The sequence below is a fragment of the Brassica rapa genome, chromosome A05 (assembly GCF_000309985.2).
Source record: "Brassica rapa cultivar Chiifu-401-42 chromosome A05, CAAS_Brap_v3.01, whole genome shotgun sequence".
Classification (NCBI taxonomy): domain Eukaryota; kingdom Viridiplantae; phylum Streptophyta; class Magnoliopsida; order Brassicales; family Brassicaceae; genus Brassica; species Brassica rapa.
Window position 1 is genome coordinate 17389020 of NC_024799.2, and position 11109 is coordinate 17400128.

The window sequence follows — 11109 nt, forward strand, 5'->3', positions numbered from 1 at the left end:
TAATAGCACTGAGCAAAACACGGAATATAGACCCTTTTATAAATATTCTCTATATTTTTTTTATCCATTGCATTTTTTATAATTTGAGCTCTAAAAACATCTCCAATGCAGTACTTTATTTTGACTCTATAATGGTGCAACACGAAAATGAAGTTAGATTTTATTCCAATGTATTACTCCATTTTCTACACCAAAAGAATATTCCAGAATGATCCCACTTTTATTTAATTAATAATTGATAGTAATACCTTCTGCTTATAAAAATTATTAATTAACTCCAACTATCTATATTTACAGAACTGCAATAATATATATATAAGATATCATATTTTGGTTCAATAATGAACATTTGAATATTTTTCACAAATAGTCAATTGGTGCATTTCATAATGAATAATGAGCCTCTTTATATTTGATTTACTTAAAACGAAGAAGAAAATTTTAAAATCGGTCATTTTCATCGTTTGGACCATACTTCACTGATCTTAGCGGTTCCAAAAATGATTTACTGGATTATTAAATTAATTATTTTCTGATTTATTTATTTTTTATTTTTAGGTTTACTTTTAATATTTATTAGTTTATGAATCTTTAGGTAAAATTATTAATTATTCTCTTATGGAAATCATATTTTCATGATATTGTACTACTTTAAAATATTTAAGTATGAAATAAAAACATTCAAGATTTAAAAGATCATTCTATAAATAAAAAGGTTCAATTCCAAAATGGAATAATGGATAAGATTACTCCTTTTGAAGTTGAAAATGGAATAGAGTTGGATTATATTTTACTCTAATAGGATGTTTGGAGTAGAAAATAGAATAGGATTGGAGATGACATAAGACCTTAAATAAATAGAAAAAAGTATATCAAAATTAATGGTGAGAGTACAGATTTTTTATTATTTATTTTTTAATAAATAAATGAAATTTACTTAATTATGGACCTTTTAACTAATGTAACAGATTGAAATAGACCTTTAAAATAACACAAAAAAATTATAGACCTATGGACCCATGGCAAATGTCCATGTTGCCATGGGTAAGAGCCGGTCCTGCATATAGGTATGAAAATAAAAGGCATTTTCTATTCGAGATTGCGTGTTTTGAAATTAAGTCGCCAAATATTATTATCTTTTTTTTTTGCTAAAAACATTAAAATTTTATTCAATATTTAAATTTTCCCATAACTTTATGACCAAAACCAGTTAATTAGTTATGTTATATGGAATCAGAATCGGGTGCGATTCAAACGAATTTTTTTTAAAATAATAGAAAGTGGATCAAATGCATATATATTTTAATATTAAAATACAATATATTAGTTTTACGATGCTCATAACTAATAGCTATATGATAAATCAAAAATAAAATATTGTATTCATTCTTTAAACTATATTAAATAAACTGAGATCAAATTATATTAAGATATAAACCAAAATAGTTAAGTTCTAAAAATAAGATTATTCAACTAATCAAATTAATCAGTTCGAATACCCGTTTGGGTTTGGGACAGGTGATTCAAATTTTTAGATTTTTAGGTAGAGATGTACAAAACCCATTCGAGTTATTTCATACTTCGGATCGGTTTCGGGTTTTTAAGGTTCGGGTTAGTTCGGGTATAACCAAAATAACCAAACTCTGTAACAAATAATAATTAAAAGAAATTCATGTATCATTGATTTGACAATGTGAGACTAGAAACAACACTGTTGAAGTTAAAAGATTGAACAACTTAATCTACGATTTATGATATTTCTGATTTGTTATTACCTTGATGAACACGAGCATGTATTCTTTTTCTTTGTGTAATTTCTATTTGTATTATCTTGAATAAAAAATGGTAAAGAATCTATCTGTTCATATATCAAAATGAATGAGACATCGAAATCAAACAGAAATTAAACGTTGGATCATCATGAATGGTTGAGCTCATGCATGTGTAAAGAGCAAAGAAAAAATAAAATCACAAATCCTAGTAATTAAAAATAAATCAAAATCGCAAAGTATAGTGATTCATACTTGTAATCGGTCAGAAAATGAGTTTGAGTATGTATTGAACATATACAAAGAAGATGGAGATGAAGAGAACTCACATGCAAATGCTTCTTCACGTTTAAGAAGGAGAAGACATAAAGATGAATGGGAATGGAAGATGTAGGTTTAGGGTTAGCTATATATATATATTCAGGTACTTCGGGTAATTGGTTCGCGTATCAGATATAACCGATAGGTACGGGTATCCAAACTAACTAAACCCTAAACCCGTTTGGTATTTTTTATAGTTCGGTTCAGATTTTTTGGGTCGATTCGGGTTCGAGTTTCGGATAATATGCCCACGCCCACTACAGTCTATTCGCCTCCAGAGTCTCCCGTCTCGACTCAGTCCGCCGTCCTCAAGCGAACATGCAAGGCGATATTTAGACCACCAAAGGCCCAGATCTGGAGAAACCAACCACCTCTACGTCAAGCCACCACTCCACGGAGATCCGAACCACCTCGCCTCTTCGCTGGAGAACACTCCTCCGCCGTGGATCTAGAGAAGAGAACCGAGGAGAGCTTGGGGTCCACGCACTAGATCCGAACCCTCAGATCATACACGCGAAGCTAGAGCCACAACCAAAAACACCAGACCACCGCGCAAAACCACTACCGCCTTGAGAGCTACACCCTCCGATCCGTCACCGAGGATTTAAGCCTTCGAAAGATCACGGCGCAAGGTGGAGAAAAAAGAGACAGAAGGGGGCCTCTCAAAGTGGAGATGGTCAGAACCGACCACCAGAGAGGCAAATGAAAATTACCGAAGTCGCCCTTTAGAGAGAGAGAGAGAGAGAGAGAGAGAGAGAGAGAGAGAGAGAGAGAGAGAGAGAGAGAGAGAGAGAGAGAGAGAGAGAGAGATTCTTTCTTCTCTCATTTGATGCACTTAAATGTGCCAATAAATTAGGTAAGAATTGTTCATATATGAACCAAACAATAGATTGAAAAGCTTTTCTAATTTAATTTTGTCTGTGAACTATATGCAGAGCTAATATCATAACATTTTCTAAGTCCTCCATATATTAAATGAAAAGATAATGTATTTTGGATAGTTTACAAACCGACTTGAACATCCGGTTTGGACTCCTCCGACGATGGCGTATCTGACGGCGAGAGTCGACAGACCTACTTACTGGAATAATTTTGAGGAAAAATGGTAGTTAGAAAGTTTTGAACCCAAGATCAGACATACACATGCTACACATGTTTTGCCACCTAGACTAATGAAGATTTTAAGAAAATAATAGCCGATATTTTTTTAGTTTGGAAGGGCCGGAAGCCAGGGTTAGTTAGGATATTATTCCATATGGTTGTTACGTATATTCTGCGCATATCCTCATACGATAGATCTCCTTAGATCTCATCCTCTTGTATAAATATACTATCATGATCAATGGAAAGGTTATCAAACCTAATACACTTTCATGGTATCAGAAGCTCAGAGATTCTAGCTTCCTGCAATCTCTTCTTGCGATATTTTTCCTTATCCCCTTCTAATCTTTCTCTTCTCTCCTCTACGTTTCTCTTCTTTCTCTTTGATATCGCAATGGCTATCCAGCTAAACTCAGGTTCATCCGAAAAACCCTTTGGCATTAGCCAAATCCGAGCCTACATCCCCATCATGCTCGACCATGACAAGATGAACTATGACGTATGGAGAGAAATCTTCGAGACACATTGTCTCACGTTCGGTGTCCTTGATCATCTCGACGGCACATCGGTCGCAACTCCAGAAACGGAGAAGACCTGGAAAGAACATGACGGTTTCGTCAAAATGTGGATCTACGGAACCATAACCAACTCTTTGGTCGAAACAATTTTAACTCCTAAGAGCACTGCTTGCGATCTCTGGATAGCGTTGGAGAACATGTTCTGCGATAACAAGGAGAACCGAGCGATCCAACTGGAGAACGAGCTCCGCACCATCACAATCGGAGATCTCTCCGTCCAAGAATTCTGCCGCAAGCTGAAGTCTCTTTCAGATCTTCTTGCTAATGTTGAGTCACCAGTCACTGATCGCCAGCTAGTGATGCACTGCCTCAACGGTCTTAATGACAAATTCGATGGCAATCACAATGTCATTAGACACCGCTCTCCTTTCCCCACCTTTCACACAACACGATCGATGCTTCTTTCTGAAGAAGAACGGCTAAACAAGCACAACCGCCCTGCAGTCACTCACACCGACAACACCTCATCACCAACAGCTCTGTTTGCAGGTAACACTGACAACAACAATGTCTCCGATTCATCTAACCGTCAGTACAACAACAACAACAGAGGCAACAACAACAACAACATAAACCGCAACAATAACAGAGGTGGTTGTGGCAACCGTGGCAACAATGGTGGACGTGGTCGCAACAACAACTCAAGCAACTATATGCAACCATTCTATGGCTATCCTTCATGGAACTACAATCAGCCTATGCCACAGTGGCCAATGCCGATGCCGCAGTGGAGTCATCCAGGTGGCTCGGTGGTTCAGTTTGCTCCATCCTACCTTGCCACGGCGAACTCGTCAAACAACAACAACAAGCAGAGTGGGATTCTTGGCCCATACACTCCACACCAACACCCGCAGGCTCATGTGGCTCACGGCATTTCCACATTACCAAGCAACCAGACCGTCATACCGCAGGCTCTTGTTCAGGCGTTCAACTCTATGAGTCTTCAGGAACCTACGGACTCTGCTTGGTACGTGGACAGTGGCGCCACAAATCACATCACGGCTCAGCCAGGTACCCTAAATTCCATTTTTAACATGAGCATAACTCCCTCTGTTCTAGTAGGTGATGGGTCTCGTGCTCCTGTTACTCAAATGGGTAATGCCGTTCTGTCATCTTCACCTAAAAAGCTTTTTCTCAAAAATGTGCTTGTTTGTCCTTCCATTATTAAAAATCTTATCTTTGTTCGTCAATTTGTATCAGAAAATTTTTGTTCTATAGAGTTTGACCCGTTTGGTTTTACTGTCAAGGATCTTCGAGCCAGGATCAATCTGCTCCGATGTGACAGTCCAGGGCCGTTCTATTCAGTAACATCGTCTTCTAGCTCAAGTCTCCCTTCTGTTTTTCTCGCAGATAGCTCTCTATGGCATCGGCATTTGGGTCGTCCGGGAAGCTCAATAAATTGCTCTCTTCATTCTCTTGGTTTTTCTAATAAAAATGCTGACTTGACAACTTTGTGTCATGCATGCAAAATGGGTAAACACGCTCGTCTTCCATTTTATACTTCGTCTACGGTTGTCACTGAACCTTTTGAAATAATACATTCTGATATTTGGACTTCCCCTGTCTCAAGTATCTCGGGTTTCAAATATTATCTTCTATTCATGGATCATTTCTCTCATTACATTTGGGTTTATCCTCTTCATCGTAAAAGTGAGTAGTGAGTGTTTTGGAAAGTTTCTTCATTTTTCAGCTTATGTCAGGAACCAATTTCATAAATCAATCAAGGCTTTCCAGTGTGACAATGGCGGCGAGTACACAAGTCGGGCCTTCTTCGATCACTTAGCTGCCGATGGCATAAAACTGCGTTTCTCTTGCCCTCATACATCTCAACAAAATGGGAGAGCAGAGCGAATGCTTCGAACTATTAACAACCTCATCCGCACGCTCCTCATTCAGGAAAACATGCCGTATCACTTTTGGGTTGAGGCTCTGCACACTGCAGCTCACACCCTAAATCTCTTACCCTCTTCTTCGATTAACAACTTGGTTCCTTTTACTCGTCTTTTTAATAAACCTGTCTCTTACGCTCACTAACGAGTCTTTGGTTGTCTTTGTTACCCAAACACCATCTCTACTTCCTCTCATAAACTTGCTCCCAGGTCCATGGCGTGTGTATTCTTAGGGTACCCAGCTAATCATCGCGGGTATAGGTGTCTCGATCTTGCCACAAGGAAAGTGATCATCTCACGCCATGTTATCTTTGTGGAGGAGGTCTTCCCGTTCTCGGTCTTCCCTACTTCACCGAGCGCCTCTTCTCCTCCTCCACTACCACCATCTCTTTCACCACCTCCCATTCAGCGTTTCATATCTCAAACACAGCCGTTGGCGGGTAACCCTTCACCGCCAACTCCAGCTTTGACTCAAAATGATCATCCTATGGTAACTCGAAGCAAAAACGGCATTACCAAAACTCGGGTTCCTCTGTGCCTTCACACATATATTATTTCTTCTCTTCCTCTGTCTCATGTGCAGGCAGCAAAAGACCCTCACTGGAATGAATCTATGGGTGAGGAATACAATGCTCATGTTAAACGTGGAACGTCGGTACTAGTCCCACGACCCTCGAACACTAACATAATTCGTTCTATGTGGTTGTATCGTCATAAGTTTAATGCATATGGCACTCTTAAGAGGCACAAATCCCGCTTGGTGGCAAACGACAAATCTCAACGGCCATGCATCGACTGCGACGAGACATTCAGCCCTGTCATCAAACCGGCCTCCATCCGATCAGTCCTGCACGTTGCTCTGGCTCGCGGTTGGCAACTTCGCCAGCTTGATGTCAAAAATGTGTTTCTCCACGGTGACCTTGAGGAGACAGTATATATGCATCAGCCCCCTGGCTTCGTCGACAAATCCAAACCAGACCATGTATGTCTACTCAAACGTTCCATCTATGGCCTCAAACAAGCACCGAGGACTTGGTACACACGGTTCGCCAACGTAGTCAAGAAGATCGGATTCAAACAAAGTCGCTCTGATCCTTCTCTATTCGTACTTATCAGTGGCTCTACAATGGCATACATACTTCTTTATGTCGATGACATTATTCTGACGGCTTCCACACCGGCGCTAGTTCAGAAGATCGTTGACGCACTCTCGGCCAGCCTTGACATCTCAGACCTTGGACGCCTGCATCACTTCCTCGGCATTGGAGTCACATACAACGACACTGGCCTCTTCCTCAGCCAACACAACTACGTCGCAGATATTCTCCATCGCGCCTCAATGACAAACTACAAGTCCTCCACTACACCGGTAGATACCAAGTCCAAACTTGCAGTCGATGAGGGCCCTCGAGTGGCTGATCCAACTCTCTATTGAAGTCTCGCGAGCACCCTTCAATATCTAACGTTCACGCGGCCAGACATTTCATATGCAGTCCAGCAAGTCTGTTTGTTTATGCACGACCCGCGCGAACCACACTTCACAGCCTTAAAACAGATACTTCGCTACATTAAAGGCACCATTGATCATGGACTACAACTTAACAAGTCCTCTATCACTAATCTAGTCGCTTATTCAGATGCAGATTGGGCCGGCTGCCCCTCCCCACGACGCTCTACTTCTGGGTATTGTGTGTTCCTCGGGGACAGCCTCATATCTTGGTCATCTAAACGGCAAAATACGGTATCTCGATACAGCGCAGAGGCTGAGTATCGCGGAGTTGCAAATGCTGTTGCAGAGACTACATGGATACGTAACCTGCTCCATGACCTCGGCATTCACCTCCCGAAGGCTACCGTGGTCTACTGCGACAACATCTCGGCTGTCTATCTCTCTTCTAATCCCCTTCAACATCAACGAACGAAGCACATCGAAATCAATCTCCATTTCGTTCGCGAACGAGTCTCACTTGGTCTAGTCCGCGTCATGCACGTTCCTACTCATCTTCAGTACGCTGACATTTTACTAAAGGCCTACCTACTCCATTGTTCACATCGTTTCGCTCCAGCCTAAGCGTCTGTCCACCACCGCTCAGACTGAGGGAGAGTGTTAGTTAGGATGTTATTCCATACGGTTGTTACGTATATTCTGTGTATATCCTCATACGATAGATCTCCTAAGATCTCATCCTCCTGTATAAAAATATTATTGTCATCAATGGAAAGGTTATCAAACCTAATACACTTTCAGCCAGTGCTTCCCTCGCTTACTCCCAGGTCCGCTATTGAGTTACCAATTTAGACACTCGGTTTCAGCAAAATCACAATTGTTCAGATGTTAACATGTCGGTGTTCATCGGAGTAGATGCTTCGCTATCTCCCGTCTTCTCATCCATGTTAGACCTTTTTTCTTAGCAATTATATGTTGATGTTTATGTTTATTAGATCCATGTATAATGTAACTTATGCTATTGTTTCTTCTGGCTACCCACTTATTAATATTAAGTAACTTTATTTTTAAAAATAATAATAATATCATAATCGTCCATAACATTTAGGACACATCTAAATATATATTGTTGTCTTCATTGAATAATAATAACTAGGTAATAATCCGCGCCATGCGCGGAATGAATGGACAAAAAAAATTATAACTTTTAATCTATTGATATTGGAAGTGAATCTATATGAGTAAGTAAATACTTATATAAAATTAGTTATTCTTCTCACGTAAAAATGAAACATTGGCAAAAGAATTTGCTTTCATAGTATAAATTATGAATATAAGATAAAACGAACCATAGCCAATAAATTAATAAAATATGAAAAAAAACAAATTGTAAGGAAAATAAATAAATAAAAAACTAAAAAAACCACAACTCCTATGAAAAGTGTCTTTAGAATTCTTTTTTTCAATTCTATTAAGAAATATGTAATGAAGGTTTGGAAAGAAGATTGTAATTATGTGCTCAAATACCACCTATACACGATAAGGAGGGATTAGAGTTCAAATCATCAAATCATATCTGATTAATTATATAAAATAATCACGAAACAATTTACCAAAATTTGTGCTCCAAATTTCCTTAACACACCATATACCCTATTGATCGCACAATTTTCTGTAAATAAAAAGATTGCGTCCTTCAACTTACCTTATATAGAGCCACAGCTCACGCAAATTCAGCAATGGAATAGATCAATAATTTAAATTACTTATAGTTATTGTATTGTCAAAATTGAATCGAGCACAACTATTTTAACAACAAATTTGCGTGATCCGTGTCTCTATTTAAGACACTTTATTAATGATTTTCTATTTGTTGCAAAGAAAACAGATATAGTATAATCTCATCAAATTTTTATAAGAGTTTATTTACAGCTTAACCGGTACACATCTATATTCTCTAACACTTTGAATATGTTCTTATTCTATATAAAAGATGTGTGTGTGTGAAGCAATATACCAGAAAAACTATTTCGATACAGTATATAAATAGTATGATGATCTTAATATTATCTTAATATATAAATAGAACGATTCTTACAATTGCGAAGATACGAACATTTAAAAAGAATATAATTATTTGTATAACTATTTTTTAGTAGATGGTACGAAAAATCTACTTAATATAATTTTCAATCATCTATTCTATTAAAACACCTGTTTGACCCATTGATAAAAGTTGGATCCAACAACTATTTTTAACGATACATACCTTTTTAATGTGATAACTACTCTGCCTTTTTAATTTTCAAAACTAACCACCACATCATTTTCTTTTTTGAAAATAACCACCACTCCTTAATAGTAGAGAACCTCTATTATATGCAACTTCCGCTTTTACAAGTTGTTTTCTATTTGATCGGGGCCATTTAAAATATATTTAATATTCTAACCCATATCATTATGCCATTAATGAAAAAAAACAAAGAAAAAGATAGAAAAGATGAAAAGACGATGTGAGTAGATCGAACCCAGGCTATGTAAACATGTGCGTGCTGTGTTCCACTAGGCCACCGAATTTGTTTGCAAATTATTGATTATTATTTATTAAGTCTGTCAATTAATCATGCTATTAATAATTAATTAAGTATGTTTAAAGAGGAAGGTATAGCCTATATTACTCTATTCATATTACAGACTACATGTAGGGGCAAGAGTTCGGGTTCGGTTCCAACTATTCAGATACTGGTCTTTAGATGAGAGATTAAAACCTATTTGGACATTTATAAATTTTAGTTCGGATTCGGTTTGGATCATTACGGGTTTTCAAATACGGGTATTCATTTCAACTATGTAAAAATATTAAAATCCAAATATACCATATTTATTCTATTAAAACCGTAGTATGACCCATTAATAAAAGTAGTTTTCTATAGCCCACGCCATTTTTTAATACAACTAATGCCATATCATTTTATTAAACAAAAAGTACCCAGCAAAAAATATTTCAAACGATGAAGATACCCAATACGATGTCATCTAAAGAAGAATAAAATATATTTATTTTTATTTTAGCATTTTATTAGAAAGAAAATTAACTGTCATAAATTATACTAATAAACAATATCCTTAGAATTTTATTAAGTTTACATCAAACATGCAAAAATTTGTGATAACAAATTTTTGCAGGTTATTTTAAAAAGCACTAGATTCTAGCGGGTATATTTTTTGTTTTAGTTTTTTATGGCAGTTAATTTTTAAATTTGTGTTTTTTTTGTAATCATATTATGTTTAACATTAATTTAACTACCAAAAAATATATTAAATTAAATTAATATTAAATATAATATGATTTAAAAAAATACAATTATAAAATTTAAATTTTTCAAAAAAGATAGACCAAAAATATTTTTACATAATTTAAAGGGCGGGTATATTTGTATTTCAATATTTTTACATTATTTTAATGAGTATCCGTATTTAAACTGAACCCGTAATTATCCAAACTGAATCCGAACTAAAATTTATAAATATCCAAATAAGTTTTAATCTCTCATCTAAAGACCAATATCTGAATAGTCGGAATCGAACCCGAATTCTTACTCTATAATATGATCAGAGATAAAACATAAATATGATTACAAAAAAATACATATATGATACAAGAAAAGACACAAGTACATATGAAACTTGATTTATTTAATATATTTACAAAAATAATCTATTCTGTTAAATTCATATCATACAAAAATATAATTATACAAACACACAAACATATAAATTATATTAGACAAATATTTTTAAAACAAAACATATACCCGCCCTCTCGAGGGCGGGTCAATATCTAGTTAGGTATTAAAAAAATATAATTATTTTTATAACTATTTTTTGTAGACAGTACGACCATATGAACTATATGATATCATTATTTTGTATATATATTTATATAACTATATAACTATATAAGAAGTTTGGTTTGTTAGTGCGGCTTATAATTTACAATTTAA